Source organism: Phyllobates terribilis, unplaced genomic scaffold (assembly GCF_046119375.1).
Source record: "Phyllobates terribilis strain yellow unplaced genomic scaffold, ASM4611937v1 Scaffold_1__5_contigs__length_1240528914, whole genome shotgun sequence".
Classification (NCBI taxonomy): domain Eukaryota; kingdom Metazoa; phylum Chordata; class Amphibia; order Anura; family Dendrobatidae; genus Phyllobates; species Phyllobates terribilis.
Genome location: NW_027362761.1, coordinates 479,963,891 through 479,982,536, shown reverse-complemented (window position 1 = coordinate 479,982,536; position 18,646 = coordinate 479,963,891).

The following is an 18,646-nucleotide window of genomic DNA, read 5'->3' as shown; positions in this document are numbered from 1 at the left end:
TCCTGGAATGTATGGCCCCCCTCATCCACATCCTGGTATGCATCGCACCCCTTGATTCCCCCATCCTTGTATGCATGGCACCTCTTGATACCCCATCCTGGTATGTATGGCACCCCTTGATCACCCATCCTGGTATGCATGGCACCCCTTGAGCTCCCATCCTGGTATGTATGGCACCCCTTCATCACCCATCCTGGTATGTATGCCACCCCTTGAGCCCCCATCCTGGTATGTATGGCACCCTTTGAGCCCCCATCCTGGTATGTTTGGCACCCCTTGATCCCCATCCTGGTATGCATGGCACCCCTTGATCACCCATCCTGGTATGCATGGCACCCCTTGATCACCCATCCTGGTATGCAAGGCACCTCTTTATCCCCCATCCTGGTATTCATGGCACCCCTTGATTCCCCCATCTGGCTTTGTTTCTCTGGAGTGTGTGGTCTGGAGAGTGAAGTCTCCAGGCTGTGTTTGGGTGAAACCAGAGAGCAACATCGGAGGACTAGTGTTGCTGAAGACTTCACTGCGCTACCTGCAGCGGGCAGAGCCTCGCTTACTATTGGACTCTGTCATACTTTATCTTTTTGTTTTTCCCGTTAACCCCAAGAGGGACTGTTTATTTTTATGGGACACTGCTGGAGTTTATGCCACTGAATAGACCAGCAGGAAGTTAACCCAAATCGTGTGTCCTGTGTCTGCCTGTGGAGAGCCGAGCAAGTCGCTTTACTACAATAGATTACAGGGGAGTGAACACATATTCCATATAAACAGGTGTATATTATATTTCTTGTGCTTGACAGGTGGGGAATGAACATGAATATATGTAGATATTAGGGGAACGAACACATATCCCATATAAACAGGTGTATATTATAATCCCTGTGCTTGATAAGTGGGGAATGAACATGGAATATATGTAGATAATAGGGGAGTGAACACATATCCCATATAAACAGGTGTATATTATATTCCCTGAGCTTGATAGATGGGGAATGAACATGGAATATATGTAGATAATAGGGGAATGAACACATATCCCATGTAAACAGGTGTTCCTCCCACACTCCAAAGACATACTGATAGGGAATCTAGATTGTGAGCGCCGATGGAGACAGTGATGATAATGTATGTAAAGCGCTGCGGAATATGTTAGCGCTATATAAAAATAAAGATTATTATTATTCCCTGTCCTTGATAGGTCAGGAATGAACATGGAACATATGTAGATAATAAGGGAATGAACACATATCCCATATAAACAAGGGTATATTATATTACCTGTACTTGGTGGGTGGGGAATAAACATGAAATATATGTAGATAATAGGGGAATGAGCACATATCCCATATAAACAAGGATATATTATACTCTGTGCTTGATAGGTGGGGAATGACCATTAAATATATGTAGATAATAGGGGAATGAGCAACTATCCCATATAAACAAGGGTATATTATATTACCTGTGCTTGGTGGGTGGGGAATAAACATGAAATATATGTAGATAATAGGGGAATGAGCACATATCCCATATAAACAAGGGTATATTATATTCTCTGTGCTTGATAGGTGGGGAATGACCATTAAATATATGTAGATAATAGGGGAATGAGCAACTATCCCATATAAACAAGGGTATATTATATTCTCTGTGCTTGATAGGTGGGGAATGAACATGGAATATATGCTGATAATAGGGGAATGAACAAATATCCCATATAAACAGATGAATATTATATTCATTGTGCTTGGTGGGTGAGGAATGAACATGAAATATACAGGTGCATCTTACTAAATTAGAATATGATCAAAAAGTTAATTTATTTCAGTTCTTCAATACAAAAAGTGAAACTCATATATTATACAGAGTCATTACTGGGGAATGAACACATATTCCATTTAAACAGGTGTATATTATATTCCCTGTGCTTGATAGGTGGGGAATGAACATGGAATATATGGTATGTAGATAATAGGGGAATGAACACATATCTCATATAAACATGTGTATATTAAATTCCCTGTGCTTGATAGGTGGGGAATGAACATGGAATATATGTGGATAATAGAGGAATGAAGACATGTCTCATATAAACAGGTGTATATTATGTTCCCTGAGCTGATAGGTGGGGAATGAACATGAAATATATGTAGATAATAGAGGAATGAGCACATATCCCATATAAACAAGGGTATATTATATTCTCTGTGCTTGATAGGTGGGGAATTAACATGGAATATATGTATATTACAGGGGAATGAAGCATATCCCATATAAACGGGTGTATATTAAATTCCCTGTGCTTGATAGGTGGGGAATGAACATGGAATATATGTGGATAATAGAGAAATGAAGACATGTCTCGTATAAACAGGTATATATTATGTTCCCTGAGCTTGATAGGTGGGGAATGAGCATGGAATATATGTAGATTACAGGGGAATGAACACATATCTCATATAAACAGATATATTATATTCCCTGTGCTGATAGGTGGGGAATGAACATGAAATATATGTAGATAATAGGGGAATAAACACATATCCCATATAAACAGGTGTATATTATATTCCTAGTGCTTGTTAGGTGGGGAATGAACATGGAATATATGTAGATAATAGGAGAATGAACACATATCCCATATAAACAGGTAGATATATTCCTAGTGCTTGTTAGGTGGGGAATGAACATGGAATATATGTAGATAATAGGGGAATGAATAGTTATGTATATTATATGTATATTATATTCCCTGTGCTTGAAAGGTGGGGAATGAACATGAAATCTATGTAGACTACAGGGGAGTGAACACATATCCCATATAAACAGGTGTATATTATATTCTCAGTGCTTGATAGGTGGGGAATGAACATGGAATATATGTAGATAATAGGGGAATGTACACATATCCCATATAAACAGGTGTATATTATATTCCCTGAGCTTGATAGGTGGGGAATGAACACGGAATATATGTAGATAACAGGGGAATGAAGACATATCCCATATAAACAGGTAAATATTATATTTCCTGTGCTTGTTAGGTGGTGAATAAACATGAAATATGTGCAAATAGAGCCGCCGTCAGGGCATTACTGCCCTTAGTGCTGTATGGGATCCGGTGAGCAGCAGTACAGAAGGGGGGCCCAGTCAGGGCCCCCCCATCTTGTGCTTCTGCTCATCTGGCCGCATGGTTTAAGAAAGTGCCATTTGCCGGGGAGCATTTGGCAGCGCACACCTCACTACTGGGAGCTTTCCCGGAGCTAGACGGCCATCAAACCTAAACGGCTGCGCAGCTCCAGCTCCCTCATACTTCTCTGGACTTCTGGTCATGTGACAGCGTGTATGCAATGACGTCATCGCGTACGTGCGCCACTGGCCGTTGCCAGGACACCAGAAGCCGAGCTGCGCCTGCAGGGGCTCGTAAGTGAGGTAAGTATGAACAACTTTTTTTTTCCTTTTTCTTTATATAATGAAATAAATGGTTGAGGGAGGGGTCTGCAAGTGATGAAGTGGGGGGGCTGCAAATGATGGAGTGAGGTGGAGGCTGCAAATGATGAGGTGGGGGCTTCAAATGATGGAGTGAGGGGAGGGGGCTGCAAATGATGGAGTGAGGGGGGAATGAAGGACTGCAAATGATGGAGTACGGGGCTGCAAATGATGGAGTGAAGGGGGACGAGGGACTGCAAATGATGTAGTGAGGGGGAACGAGGGGCTGCAAATGATGGAGTGAGAGGGGGACAGGGGACTGCAAATGATGAAGTCAGAGGGGGACTGCAAATGATTGAGTGAGAGGGGGACTGTAAATGATGGAGTGAGGGGGGAAATGAAGGACTGCAAATGATGGAGTACGGGGCTGCAAATGATGGAGTGAAGGGGGACGAGGGACTGCAAATGATGTAGTGAGGGGGAACGAGGGGCTGCAAATGATGGAGTGAGAGGGGGACAGGGGACTGCAAATGATGAAGTCAGAGGGGGACTGCAAATGATGGAGTGAGAGGGGGACTGTAAATGATGGAGTGAGGGGGGACTGTAAATGATGGAGTGGGGGGGGAATGAAGGACTGCAAATGATGGAGTACGGGGCTGCAAATGATGGAGTGAGAGGGGGACTGTAAATGATGGAGTGAGGGGGGACTGCAAATGATGAAGTGAGGAGGAGGGTGACTGCAAATGATGAAGTGAGAGGGGGAGGGGGGCGGCAAATGATGGAATGAGGGAGGATGGGGGACTGCAAATGAAGTGAGGGGGGACTGCAAATGATGGAGGGGGGACTGCAAATGATGAAGTGAGGGAGACTGCAAATGATGAAGTGGGGGAGACTGCAAATGATGAAGTGGGGGGACTGCAAATGATGAAGTGGGGGGGACTGCAAATGATGGACTGAGGGGGGAATGAAGGACTGCAAATGATTGAGTACGGGGCTGCAAATGATGGAGTGAAGGGGGACGAGGGACTGCAAATGATGTAGTGAGGGAGAACGAGGGGCTGCAAATGATGGAGTGAGAGGGGGACAGGGGACTGCAAATGATGAAGTCAGAGGGGGACTGCAAATGATGGAGTGAGAGGGGGACTGCAAATGATGGAGTGAGAGGGGGACTGTAAATGATGGAGTGAGGGGGGACTGCAAATGATGAAGTGAGGAGGAGGGTGACTGCAAATGATGAAGTGAGAGGGGGAGGGGGGCGGCAAATGATGGAATGAGGGAGGATGGGGGACTGCAAATGATGAAGTGAGGGGGGACTGCAAATGATGGAGGGGGGACTGCAAATGATGAAGTGAGGGAGCCTGCAAATGATGAAGTGGGGGAACTGCAAATGATGAAGTGGGGGAGACTGCAAATGATGAAGTGGGGGGACTGCAAATGATGAAGTGGGGGGGACTGCAAATGATGAAGTGAGGGGGGACAACTAATGATGAAGTGGGGGATTGCAATTGATGAAGTGAGGGGTGAGGGGGACTGCAAATTATGAAGTATAGAATGGGGGTGTTGATGTTGCAGGAGTGTGACTGATATTGAATTGGTGGAAAGAGTACAGGTGCTAACTAATTTATATACAGTGAAGGAAATAATTATTTGATCCCTTGCTGTTTTTGTAAGTTTGCCAACTGACAAAGACATAAACAGTCTATAATTTTAAGGGTAGGTTAATTTTAACATTGAGAGATAGAATATCCAAAAAAAAATCTATAAAATCACGTAGTATGAATTTATTTGCATTTTGCAGTGAGAGATAAGTATTTGATCCCCTACAAACCATTATGAGTTCTGGCTCCTACAGACCAGTTACACACTCCTAATCAACTCTTTACCTGCAGTAAAGACAGCTGTCTTACATAGTCACCTGTATAAAAGACTCCTGACAGCAGATTCAATTAATCAGTCAGACTCTAATTTCCAACAACATGGGCAAGGCCAAACAGCTTTCTAAGGATATTAGGGACAAGATCATAGACCTGCACAACGCTGGAAAGGGCCCTACGCGTTATGCCAATGCTAAGGCTTCCTCAGGGGTAATTGTTCCTTGTATGTGGTATTATTGGTTACTATGTCGTGGTAATATGTGGTCTGGGCATGGTGTTTTGGTATTTGTTCCTTGTATGTGATATTATTCGGTCACTATGTGGTGGTAATATGTGGTCCGGCCATGGTGTGATGGTATTTCTCTCTTGTATGTGATATTATTGGTCATTTTAAAAAATGTACGTGACACATTCCGTTAAAGAAAAATAAATAAAAATATACCTAAAAAGAGTACTGGATATTTTAACAAATGTTTAATAGGTTAGAGCAGAGTAGGGCCCTGCCAGAATTGTCTCCTTGTTGTGGTGGCGGCTTAAAAAATCTTTTGGCCAAAACAAAAGCTGCTGGCTATGTATTTGATATGGTGTTCGATAGGAACTGTTAATGTGTGATTGGTGAGGTCATGGTGCAGAAGTGGAGTTTTTCCAAGAGTGGGCGGTGGGACTGTGGAAGGTTCGAGGTGTGGAGGTGGAGCCTGGGTGGAGTCTCAAGGTGGCCTGAAAATTTTGCCAGTATAGGGCCCTGAAATTCCTGGTGCCAGCCCTGTGTGTAAAGTGTTTTACATTTTTACATTACATTGTGTACTTACTGATCTCACTCTGTGAAATTCTGTCAGGAGATGGAGATGGCAAAAACTAATGACTACTTTATTTACTAACAAACTTTTTGACAGAGTAGGCAGAGACAGCAGACCAGTGTGTTACGCACGCAGGTGGCACACGTTGTTCGTGGACCCACTGTGCCACAGAGCCGGGCTTACCTAGGAAGGGCGTAGTTAGGCGGCTATCCAGTGTTCACTGGAGCTCCTGATGGTGGAGTCAGGCTTGTTGCAGGTAGCCACGAGGTGCCACTACTAGGCAGTCTCTGGTACTGCAGCTACTGACCCCAGGGGTCAGATATGCAGACACGGATATGGACTCGAGCTCCTTTCAGACTACTACGTTTTGGATCCCCTAGCAGAACAGTTATGCTTGTGGGAAAAATATGATTTTTTTTATTTTTACGGCTCTACGTTATAAACGTCTGTGAAGCACGTGGGGGTTCAAGGGCACATCACACATCTAGATACATTCTTTGAGAAGTCTAGTTTCTAAAATGGTGTCACTTTTGGGGGTGTTTCTGACGCGCCCCTGGGCCTGCTGTGTCGCGCAGCGTCTCGCGCACGGGGGCTTACCCGGAACCGGATCAGATGAGGGTTGTAGTCTCCGAGTGGCGGGGACCCGGTCCGTGCCCAGGGAGTCAAACTCAGTGTGTGGCAGTCTTGATAGATGTTATTTGAGTGTCGACTACGCCACCCGTTGATTTGCAGCTATGGAGCTGCCGCTGCAGGGCAGACCGCTGAGGCCGGTGTAGAATTGTGCAGCGTGATAGTATAACCCCCAACGGGAGGGGTATGGCCTCAGGGCAGCCGACGTGGAAGATGGGGGTAGCAGGAACCACTCAGAGACGGTGCGGTGTAATTCAGGGTCTTTACTGGTAACAACGATAGACCCTCCCGGAGTACTTGCTAGCGAACGGGGCCTGGTCAGTCCTTGAGCAGATGGGATCTCCCCTGGCCAGGCGGAGTTGTAGGCCTCCCAAACTGACTGTACTCTTCTGGCTACCTTGCTAGAAGCGGATATAAGTAGCCCACGTCCCTGAGTGTACCGTGTGGTGCTCACCCGCATGGCCGGTGACTCGGAGCCTTCTAATGGCTTCCGCTCCACGATGGCGGTGCTGGTCCCACGCGTGTGACCGTGCCTTCGGGTTTCTGGGCCTGAGGACCTGAAATCCCCTGCCGGTCGGCTTCTGCTGCTGGGTAAGAGTTAGTCCCCACAGCCTCGGACGCCGGGTCCGGTAAGAAAGCTTCTCAGTCAGGGCGAGCTCTGCAGCTGCCAGCCCCTGACTCGTAGTAATATTGCTCCCACTGAGCTTCTGCTGTTTCTTCCTATGACTGTTTCTCGTCTCTACTTCTTCTCTACCCCTAACCCTGCCTCAGCCCCGGGTTTATATAGGGGAAGTTCTTCCCCTCCCAAGACTGGGCAGGAGGTGTGGCATGCACAGGATCCCTGACCAAAGGACCTCCCACCTGCTCTCAGACATAACATTACATTACTGTGGAAACCAGACCCCTGGGGTGCCACATTCCCCCCTAGTGAAATTTAGTACTCCGGGACTAAACATATTTTAGAAAAACATAACAAGATATAACAACAATAATAGTACAATAAGAAGAAACACATAAAGGTGGTCACGGCATGTCCGTAACCGGGTGCAGTCTTTGAAGAAAAGCAAGGTGTCCATTTCACCAAAACAGGGAGACGTAACCAGGTAGGGGTTTGTCCTGCCCCGAGTCCTTAACAGTCTTTAGTCCGTCCTGGGTTACGCTCCAACTATGTACAAAGGATTCCCGGTAAATCCACCAAAGACTCCTATAAATAACTAGAAACATAAAATTACACACAAGCAACTATAAACAGGTAAACATTATAAAATAACTTAAACATTTAGATCCTCCAACGTGCGGGTAACTGGCCTCTAGTGGCCCTAGTGGACCTACGGAGCTGACTGTCTGGCCCTGAACTACAGGGTGTAGGAGCTGTCAAGGGTAAACTGGGCAGCTGTCTACGGGCCCTTTGGCTCACTAGGGGTATGGCAGGCTCACTATAAGCAGAGGGTTGATTTTCCGGGTCTGCTTGTGTAGAGTCTTCTGCCTCCTGGACCGGCTGTTCTTCCAGCTCTACCGGTTGCTCCGTAGGTACTTGGGATGATGGTTGGAGGAAGGTGAGTACGGGTACCACAACTGCACCATTGACTTGAGTCCAAGACCGAGGGAAGTCTCCGAGCACAGTACTAACCATATCTTCCCTTTCCTCTACGGGTCGATGGTCTTCTTGTTCCTCTTCAGGGTTCCGTAGCTGCTCAGGACACTTTTTCAGGTGATCCCGGGATACAATGGCTATGGTTTCCCCTCCGTCTTTACTGATGGTACAGACCTTCGGGTTCTCGTGGCTTGAGGGCAGTACGGTGTACGGGTCCTTCTCCCACTGGTCATCCAACTTGTGGAGCCGTCTTTTCCTCTTCAAGACCTGCTCTCCGGGTACCAGGGGAACAGCGGGAGCATACTGGTTATAAGTTTTCTCTTGTCTTTCCCTAGCTTGACAGAGACTTCGCTCCACACTCTCCTGTACTTTCCGGTACTGCTGCTGCCTCTCTGTGTCCCAGTCTGCTTCTGGTGAAGTGTCCTCGGGTGTCAGGACTCCCATTTCCAGGTCAACAGGTAACTTACCAGGTCTCGCCCTCATTAGGTAAGCCGGGGTACAGTTGGTGGAACCTACCGGGATGTGGTTGTATAGGTCCACCAGATCGGGCAGCTTCTCAGGCCACAGACTGCGTTCTTCCAGGGGCAACGTTTTCAGAAGATCCATTACCACCTGGTTCATTTTCTCACAAAGTCCATTAGTTTGCGGATGATAGGGTGTCGTCCTTATCTTCCGGCAGCCATACAGATTGCAGAATTCCTGGAAGATCTCTGCTTCAAAGGCAGGTCCCTGGTCCGTCAGCACTTGGTCCGGGTACCCGTGTGGACGGCAGAAGTGCTGCTGGAAGGCTCTAGCTGCTGTTTGAGCCGTTAAGTCCTTGACGGGGACGACTACCAAGAACCGGGAGTAATGATCCACGATGGTTAGCGCGTAGACGTAGCCACTTCTGCTTGGGGTCAGTTTTACATGATCCAAGGCTACCAGTTCCAACGGCTGCCGGGTGACGATGGACTGCAGGGGAGTTTTCTGGCTGGCACGGTCCTTCCTTCTTAGGTTGCACGGGCCACAGTCTCTGCACCACCTCTCGATGGTTCCCCTCATGCCTACCCAGTGGAACCGCCCGCGCAGCAGGAACTCCAGCTTTTTCCATCCGAAGTGTCCAGCCCCGTCGTGGTATGCCTCCATCACCATGGCTGCGTCTCTTCGTGGCACCACTACTTGCCAGATTAGGTCATGCGTCCGGGAGTTAACCATTCGGCGGCACAACTTCCCCTTATAAAGGAACAGTCGACTCTTCTCAGCCCACAGTTGCTTGGCTTCTTCCGGAGCGTCTGGGTCAAGGCGAGCCTCTGGCCGAGTCAGCATCTCCTTTACCAGCCGGACGGCAGGGTCGCTGTCTTGCGTTTCCGCCCAGTTGTAGTGAGGCAAGGGGTTAAACGTAGCGGCTTGCTTACTCCCTACCCGGTGGGAACACTGGATAGTCCCATGACGGTGGAACGCAGGGAGTTCGACTTCTTCCAGTTCCTCTGGATCTTCTCCTACGTCCGGTAGATTTGGCATCCTGGACAGGGCGTCCGCGTTGGTATTGGAGCGTCCTGCCCGGTATTTGATTGTGAACTCGTAGTTGGACAGACGAGCCATCCATCTCTGCTCTAGGGCACCGAGTCTTGCTGTGTCCAGGTGTGTCAACGGGTTGTTATCCATGTACACGATGAACCGGGAAGAAGCGAGGTAGTGCTTAAAGCGTTCGGTGACTGCCCACACCACTGCCAGGAACTCTAGCTTAAAGGAGCTGTAATTCTCCGGGTTTCTCTCGGTGGGTCGCAGTTTTCGGCTGGCGTAAGCGATTACTCGTTCTTTCCCCTGCTGGATCTGGGACAGCACAGCTCCTAGCCCGATGTTACTAGCGTCAGTGTAGAGGATAAAGGGCTGGCTGTAATCGGGGTACGCCAGGATTTCATCCCCCGTGAGGGCCATCTTCAGCTGGCGGAAGGACTCTTCTTCTAACTTCTCCCATCTGAAGGGCGGCTTCTGGTTCTTGGCCTTCCGGGACTGGCCTATCAGGAGGTCCTGCATAGGAGCTGCCTTTTTGGTGAAACCGGGGATGAATCTGCGGTAATAGCCTACCAACCCAAGGAACTGTCGCACTTCCTTTATACTGGAGGGACTTGGCCATTCCTTAATTGCGGTGATCTTATCAGGGTCGGGAGCCACTCCGTCAGCGCTCACCACGTGTCCCAGGTACTGCACCTTTGGCTTCAGGAGGTGACACCTAGAGGGTTTCACCTTCAGGCCGTAACTTGCCAGGGCTTCGAACACTTCCGCCAGATGTTTCAGGTGGTCCTCATAAGTCTTGGAATATACGATGACATCGTCCAGGTACAACAGGACCGTCTCGAAGTTTTTTTGTCCCAGACAGCACTCCATTAATCGTTGGAAGGTTCCGGGTGCGTTACAAAGTCCAAACGGCATACAGGTAAACTCGCTAAGTCCCATCGGGGTGGTGAATGCGGTCTTCTCCCGGTCCGCCTCTGCTACAGGAACCTGCCAGTACCCGCTAGTGAGATCCAAGGTAGAGAAGAAGTTAGCAGATCTTAAAGCAGCCAAAGACTCCTCTATCCTTGGTAAAGGGTACGCATCCTTGTGTGTGATACGATTGATTTTCCGGTAATCTACACACATCCTCATAGTGTTGTCTTTCTTTTTGACTAAAACTAGTGGGGCTGCCCAGGGGCTACAGCTATCCCGGATTACCCCAGCCTCCTTCATGTCTCTAAGCATCCCCTTGGCGTGTTGGTAATGTGCAGGGGGTACGGGTCGATACCTCTCTTTTATGGGAGGATGATCTCCCGTGGGGATGCGGTGTTCTACCCCCTTAACTCGCCCAAAGTCTAACGGGTGTTTACTAAACACTCTCTCATACTCTTGAACCACCCGGTAGACTCCCTGTTTCTGGTGGGAGGGAGTGGAGTCAGTTCCCAAGTGTAGTTGCTGACACCAATCCTCCATTACTTTCTTAGAGCCGTTACCTTCCTCCGGGTGAGATGGAGGCAAGGGTTCCACAGACTGTATAGAGTTTTGGTTGATGGTATATAATTTGGCTAGCGTGGCATACCGGGGTAGGTATACTTCCCTCTTCCCGATATTTATTAGGCGAACGGGCACCCTCCCATGGCGTACATTAACCACCCCCCCGTGCTGTCAAAATGGTGGGCCTACTGTCTGAGTAAACTGGTTCTACCATTGCCTGGTAATCCCTACCTCTCGGATCAATAGCTGCCCGGCACCAAATCATCATTTCACTTTTTGGGGGCATGGCAATAGGGAAAGGGTCACACATTCTTACGCTACCAATCTCACCGCCGGAGAGTTCCACCTGTTGCCGTCGCATCAGTGCCCGGATCTCTTTCTGGAGCACTCGCTGCTCGCCGGAGCTGGCGTTCTTGGCAACCTGTTGTAAAAGGAAAATCACCTCTGCAAGACAATTTTCAATTACATTAGTTCCTAGCGTTATCTTTGGGTGACTCTCGTGTTTGTCAATGTCTACAATAATCAGTCCCTGTGCTGCCAGTTCGACTCTACCAATTTTAATGGTCGCCTCTTTAAATCCGATCTGTGGCACGGGCTGACCATTGCTGGCGATGATACTCAAGTCGTCGTCAGGGTAGCGGGTTATATCCGAGTCATTCCAGTACTGCTTGAAGAGCACGTACGGGATGGTGGTGACCTGTGACCCGGTGTCCAGTAGGGCACTCATAGGGATGCCATCCAGTACCACAGGCAAGACTGGACGTCCTCCGACATATTTGTCGCGCCAGTTCGATGGGCCTGGTGATCTTTTTCCTGGGGGTTGGCCCTCTACCCCCAGGTTGTGCCAGTTTAAAGGACAGTACCTTGCCATATGTCCGGGTTGATAGCAGCGGCGGCAGATGGGTCGTCCGTCCTCGTTGTACCGGTCACTGGGTCTTCCTCTGGCCGGTGGGGTCCTCCTTGGTCGACGCCACGGGATGTCCTCCGGTCCGGATGCCAGCTGGATCTTCCCTGGAGTGGAAGCCTGTAAAGACTGCACAGTTCGGGTTAACGCAGCAACGCTTTTAGCTAGCTCTTGGACCTGATGGTGCAGGTCTGGAGCCGGGTCATTGTTCAAAGCCTGCGCATCAGCCCCTACAGGTCCTGCCTGCGGGCACGAAATCCTGCCGACTACGCCAAAAGTTGACGCGCCCCTGGGCCTGCTGTGTCGCGCAGCGTCTCGCGCACGGGGGCTTACCCAGAACCGGATCAGATGAGGGTTGTAGTCTCCGAGTGGCGGGGACCCGGTCCGTGCCCAGGGAGTCAAACTCAGTGTGTGGCAGTCTTGATAGATGTTATTTGAGTGTCGACTACGCCACCCGTTGATTTGCAGCTATGGAGCTGCCGCTGCAGGGCAGACCGCTGAGGCCGGTGTAGAATTGTGCAGCGTGATAGTATAACCCCCAACGGGAGGGGTATGGCCTCAGGGCAGCCGACGTGGAAGATGGGGGTAGCAGGAACCACTCAGAGACGGTGCGGTGTAATTCAGGGTCTTTACTGGTAACAACGATAGACCCTCCCGGAGTACTTGCTAGCGAACGGGGCCTGGTCAGTCCTTGAGCAGATGGGATCTCCCCTGGCCAGGCGGAGTTGTAGGCCTCCCAAACTGACTGTACTCTTCTGGCTACCTTGCTAGAAGCGGATATAAGTAGCCCACGTCCCTGAGTGTACCGTGTGGTGCTCACCCGTATGGCCGGTGACTCGGGGCCTTCTAATGGCTTCCGCTCCACGATGGCGGTGCTGGTCCCACGCGTGTGACCGTGCCTTCGGGTTTCTGGGCCTGAGGACCTGAAATCCCCTGCCGGTCGGCTTCTGCTGCTGGGTAAGAGTTAGTCCCCACAGCCTCGGACGCCGGGTCCGGTAAGAAAGCTTCTCAGTCAGGGCGAGCTCTGCAGCTGCCAGCCCTTGACTCGTAGTAATATTGCTCCCACTGAGCTTCTGCTGTTTCTTCCTATGACTGTTTCTCGTCTCTACTTCTTCTCTACCCCTAACCCTGCCTCAGCCCCGGGTTTATATAGGGGAAGTTCTTCCCCTCCCAAGACTGGGCAGGAGGTGTGGCATGCACAGGATCCCTGACCAAAGGACCTCCCACCTGCTCTCAGACATAACATTACATTACTGTGGAAACCAGACCCCTGGGGTGCCACATTTCCACTGTTTAGGCACATTAGCGGCCCTCCAAATGCAACATGGCATCTGCTGATTATTCCAGCAAATTTTGCATTCAAAAATTCAAATGGCGCTCCTTCCCTTCCGAGCCCTGCCGTGCGCCCTAACAGTGGTTTTCCCCCACATATGGGGTGTCGGCATGCTTAGGAGAAATTGTAGAACAAATTTTGGGGTCCATTTTTTCCTGCTACTCTTGTGAAAAGAAAAAAAATTGGGGTCTAAAGTAACATTTTTGTGAAAAAAACTTAAATGTTCATTTTTTCCTTCCACATTCTAAAAATTCCTGTGAAGTACGTGAAGGGTTTATAAACTTCTTGAGTGTGGTTTTGAGCACCTTGAGGGGTGCAGTTTTTAGAATGGTGTCACTTTTGGGTATTTTATACCACAGAGGCCCCTCAAGGTCACTTCAAATGGGATGTGGTCCCTAAAAAGAATGGTTTTGTAAATTTTTTATTGGAAAAATGAGAAATCGATGGTCAATTTTAACCCTTATAACCTCATAACAGAAATAAAATTATGTTTCTAAATTGTGCTGATGTAAAGTAGACATGTGGGAAATGTTATTTATTAACTATTTTGTGTGACATACAGTTATATGAAAAAGTTTGGGCACCCCTATTAATCTTAAGCTTAATGTTTTATAAAAATTGGTGTTTTTGCAACAGCTATTTCAGTTTGATATATGTAATAACTGTTGGACACAGTAATGTTTCTGCCTTGAAATGAGGTTTATTGTACTAACAGAAAATGTGCAATCTGCATTCAAACAAAATTTGACAGGTGCATAAGTATGGGCACCTCACCAGAAAAGTGACATTAATATTTAGTAGATCCTCCTTTTGCAAAAATAACAGCCTCTAGTCGCTTCCTGTAGCTTTTAATGAGTTCCTGGATCCTGGATGAAGGTATTTTTGACCATTCCTCTTTACAAAACAATTCCAGTTCAGTTAAGTTTGATGGTCGCCAAGCATGGACAGCCCTCTTCAAATGATCCCACAGATGTTCAATGATATTCAGGCAGGGGACTGGGATGGCCATTCCAGAACATTGTAATTGTTCCTCTGCATGAATGCCTGAGTAGATTTGGAGCGGTGTTTTGGATCATTGTCTTGCTGAAAGATCCATCCCCTGCGTAACTTCAACTTTATCACTGATTCTTGAACATTATTGTCAAGAATCTGCTGATACTGAGTGGAATCCATGCGTCCCTCAACTTTAACAAGATTCCCAGTGCCGGCATTGGCCACACAGCTCCAAAGCGTGATGGAACCTCCACCAAATTTTACTGCGTGTAGCAAGTGTTTTTCTTGGAATGCTGTGTTTTTTTGCCGCCATGCATAACGCCTTTTTGTATGACCAAACAACTCAATCTTGGTTTCATCAGTCCACAGGACCTTCTTCCAAAAAGAAATTGGCTTCTCCAATGTGTTTTTGCATACCTCAGCCGACTCTGTTTGTGGCGTGCTTGCAGAAACGGCTTCTTTCGCATCAATCTCCCATACAGCTTCTCCTTGTGCAAAGTGCGTTGTATAGTTGACCGATGCACAGTGACACCATCTGCAGCAAGTTGATGCTGCAGCTCTCTGGAGGTGGTCTGAGGATTGTCCTTGACGGATCTCACCATTCTTCTTCTCTGCCTTTCTAATGTTTTTCTTGGCCTGCCACTTCTGGCCTTCACAAGAACTGTCCCTGTGTTCTTCCATTTCCTTACTATGTTCCTTACAGTGGAAACTGACATGTTATATCTCTGAGACAGCTTTTTGTATCCTTCCCCTGAACAACTATGTTGAATAATCTTTGTTTTCAGATCATTTGACAGTTGTTTTGAGGAGCCCATGATGCCACTCTTCAGAGGAGATTCAAACAGGAGAACAACTTGCAAGTGGCCACTTTAAGTAGCTTTTCTCATGATTGCATACACCTGGCTATGAAGTTCAAAGCTCAATGAGGTTACAAAACCAAAAAAAGTGCTTTAGGAAGTCAGTAAAATGTAGGTAGGAGTATTTAAAACAAGAAAATGATAAGGGTGCCCATACTTATGCACCTGTCAAATTTTGTTTGAATGCAGATTGCACATTTTCTGTTAGTACAATAAACCTCATTTCAAGGCAGAAATATTACTGTGTTCAACAGTTATTACATATATCAAACTGAAATAGCTGTTGCAAAAACACCAATTTTTATAAAACATTAAGCTTAAGATTAATAGGGGTGCCCAAACGTTTTCATATAACTGTATCTCTCTGTCTCTCTGATTTAAGGGCATAAAATTTTTGCCAAATTTCAGGGTTTTTTAACAAATAAACACCAGCCATATTGAAGAAATTTTACCACTGTCATAAAGTACAATATGTCATGTCAGAATCAGTGGGATCCATTGCAGCGTTCCAGAGTTATTACCTCATAAAGTGGTCAGAACTGTAAAATTTGGCTTGGTTATGAAGGTGAAAACAGGCTTCGAGGTGAAGGGTTAAAGACATTTGGAGATCCACATTCTACAAAAGGCAGCTTCTAGACTCATTAACCAAGGAGCTAGACATTGTGAAATCTTTGGGTAGGTTTGCCTTGCAGCCAATGTTAGGCTTTGAGCTTAATAGCCATCAGAGTTTGAAGCAGCTGACGCAATGGCGTCATTACGTCAGTGCATCGGACACAGGAGCAGAGGCACAGCACCGGAGGAACGGGAGCAAGGTGAATATGTGTGTTTTTTTTAATGTGTATGGGATGTTTGGCAGGACATGGGGAGACTATAGAGGTCTATTGCAGGAAATGGGGAGACTATAGTGTTACATGCACACCGCTAGGTTCAGATAGGGCGAGACGGGTTTCATGAATTCTTTGGAATCCTGGGGGAACCGTTACTCAGGGCGACCATAGGCTGCAGCTTCTCTCAGGCACATGATAGATTCAATTGCTGACCAGACACATCTGACAAGAGTCTTTTTGAACAGTTTAATAGTGGAATTTAATCTGAAGCACAGCCAGTGCAATTCAGGGATATTACAGCAACAATCTTCATTACAGTACAGTCTGAGTTTCTTGAGCAACCGGCTCCAGTAACAATACAGTAGTTTATTCACAAGGCACAGCATTACAGTCTCTTCAGTAGCATGATTCAGCATAGATTAGATCTCTTAGCAGCAAACTTCTATGCATACACAACCACAGGCTTTTCCTTCACAAGGACACAATAGTGCACAGCATTCTTTATCCTGCATGGAGATGGAGGGGGGAGGGTTTGATGAGGTAGATGATCCCTGTGACACAATTCCTTCCAGTTCTTATCTTCCTGCCCAATAATACTCTACACTGTTAGTTCAGGGAGTTTATCTGACCTGTGTTTAGTTTCTCTCCTGATCTGAATCCTGTTCAGTTGTCTTCTGTCAGATCCAGATAACACACCACCTTTCTCTTTGGCTTCAGCCAGACTACAATAACGAGTTCCCCACAATCCCCCTGGGGCTCTGCTAAAACACTCCCTGTCTCCTGTAACTGTGTTAACACCTTTAGTTGCAGGATGCTTCTGAAGCACAACACTTTCTGTCTCCTGTGCTTGTGTTATTTGTAACAGTTGCTGGATGCTTTGGAAGCTACAGCACTACTTCCGCATGTCACAATAGGGGTCTATTGCAGGACAAGGGGAGACTGTAGGGGTCTGTTGCAGGACATGGGGAGACTATAGGTGTCTATTGCAGGAGATGGGGAGGCTATAGGGGTCTATTGCAGGACATGGGGAGGCTATGGGGTCTATTGCAGGATATGGAGAGGCTATGGGGGTCTGTTGCAGGACATGGGGAGGCTCTGGGGGTCGGTTGCAGGATATGGGTGTAGCACCCTGAGGATTCGGCTGCTACAGGAGTATTGCACCTCAACCCAGAGGTGTGATATTCCACTCCCGGGTAAGGAAGGAGTGTGGAACTGAGCTCAGATAGACTGCATGCACTACATACATCCCATTCCAGAGGAGCAGGCCGACGGCACTCCCACTTAGAAATGTGCAGGTGCGACCGAGCCTGTTCCTGGCTGGAGTGGGAGGGGGGAGGAACATCCCATGTAGTGTAGGGGCAGATAGGGGGAGCAGTCTGGGTAGTGGTAGGAGCTCATTGGGTGCTGGTCACCTGAGCTCACACATAGAGGGATATATAAGGAGGGCACCAACTAGGATCAGGGTCAGACGCAGAGAGGAAGTCAGATGCAGAGGACAAGCCTGCAGCAAGAGAGAGAGAAAGAAACAACAGCCCTGGAGAGAGAGTGGAGTACAGAAAGACCCAGAGGGGGACAAAGAAGGGACCCAAGAACCCAAATAAGAACACCGGGTGAGGAGTCAGCAGAAGGGTACCGGAACCCAAGCTGGTGGGGGTAAAGACATTCCCCAGCCAGAGACCGGAGACCGTGGGCAGAGTCTGTCACGGTCACCCACTACATTCACCCTGAAGGCACACCACATGGAGGGTCAGGGAACCTGAGGCCAAAGGTTGCCCAACAGAAGGCCCGAGGAAGCTGGATTTAGGTGAATCACTGGTGGGGACGGCTGAAGGAAGGACAGAGGGAGAGCTCAGGGCCACGCTCCGGACTTGTTTGGGGGTTGGCCGGATCCAGGACCTGGTGGACGCAGCACGGCTCGGGAGGTCACTTGGAGCTAGAGTGACCAGGAACATCTGCAGTAAGTAAAGACCCTTAACTGCACTACCCGAGTCTGTAATCATTACCGGCTGCACCGCACCACCACAACCCCCATCCTCTGCGCCTGTCCCCTCTGAGGCTATACCCCTCCCGTTGGGGGTTATCCCACCAAGCTGCGCATCCACCATCAGCCTCAGCGGACCCTGCAGCAGCGGCGGCCACAGTGACCGCATCACAACGGGTGGCGTAGTCGACACAACGAACTTTAATAACATCAGTAAGGACTGCCACATAACACTTAGCTTGACGCCCTGGGCACGGGACCGGGTCACAGCCGCTCGGAGACTACAACCCCCCATCTGATCCGGTGCCGGGTATTCCCCTCACAAAGGAATATGTCCCAGGGGGCGCGTCAACTTTGGCGTAGCCAGCAGGATTACGTGCCCGCAACACCCGGGTACTGCGTGCCTGAAGAAAAGTGCAAGTTTACCTTAGAAAGAAGACTCCTGCCGGTTCCGGAG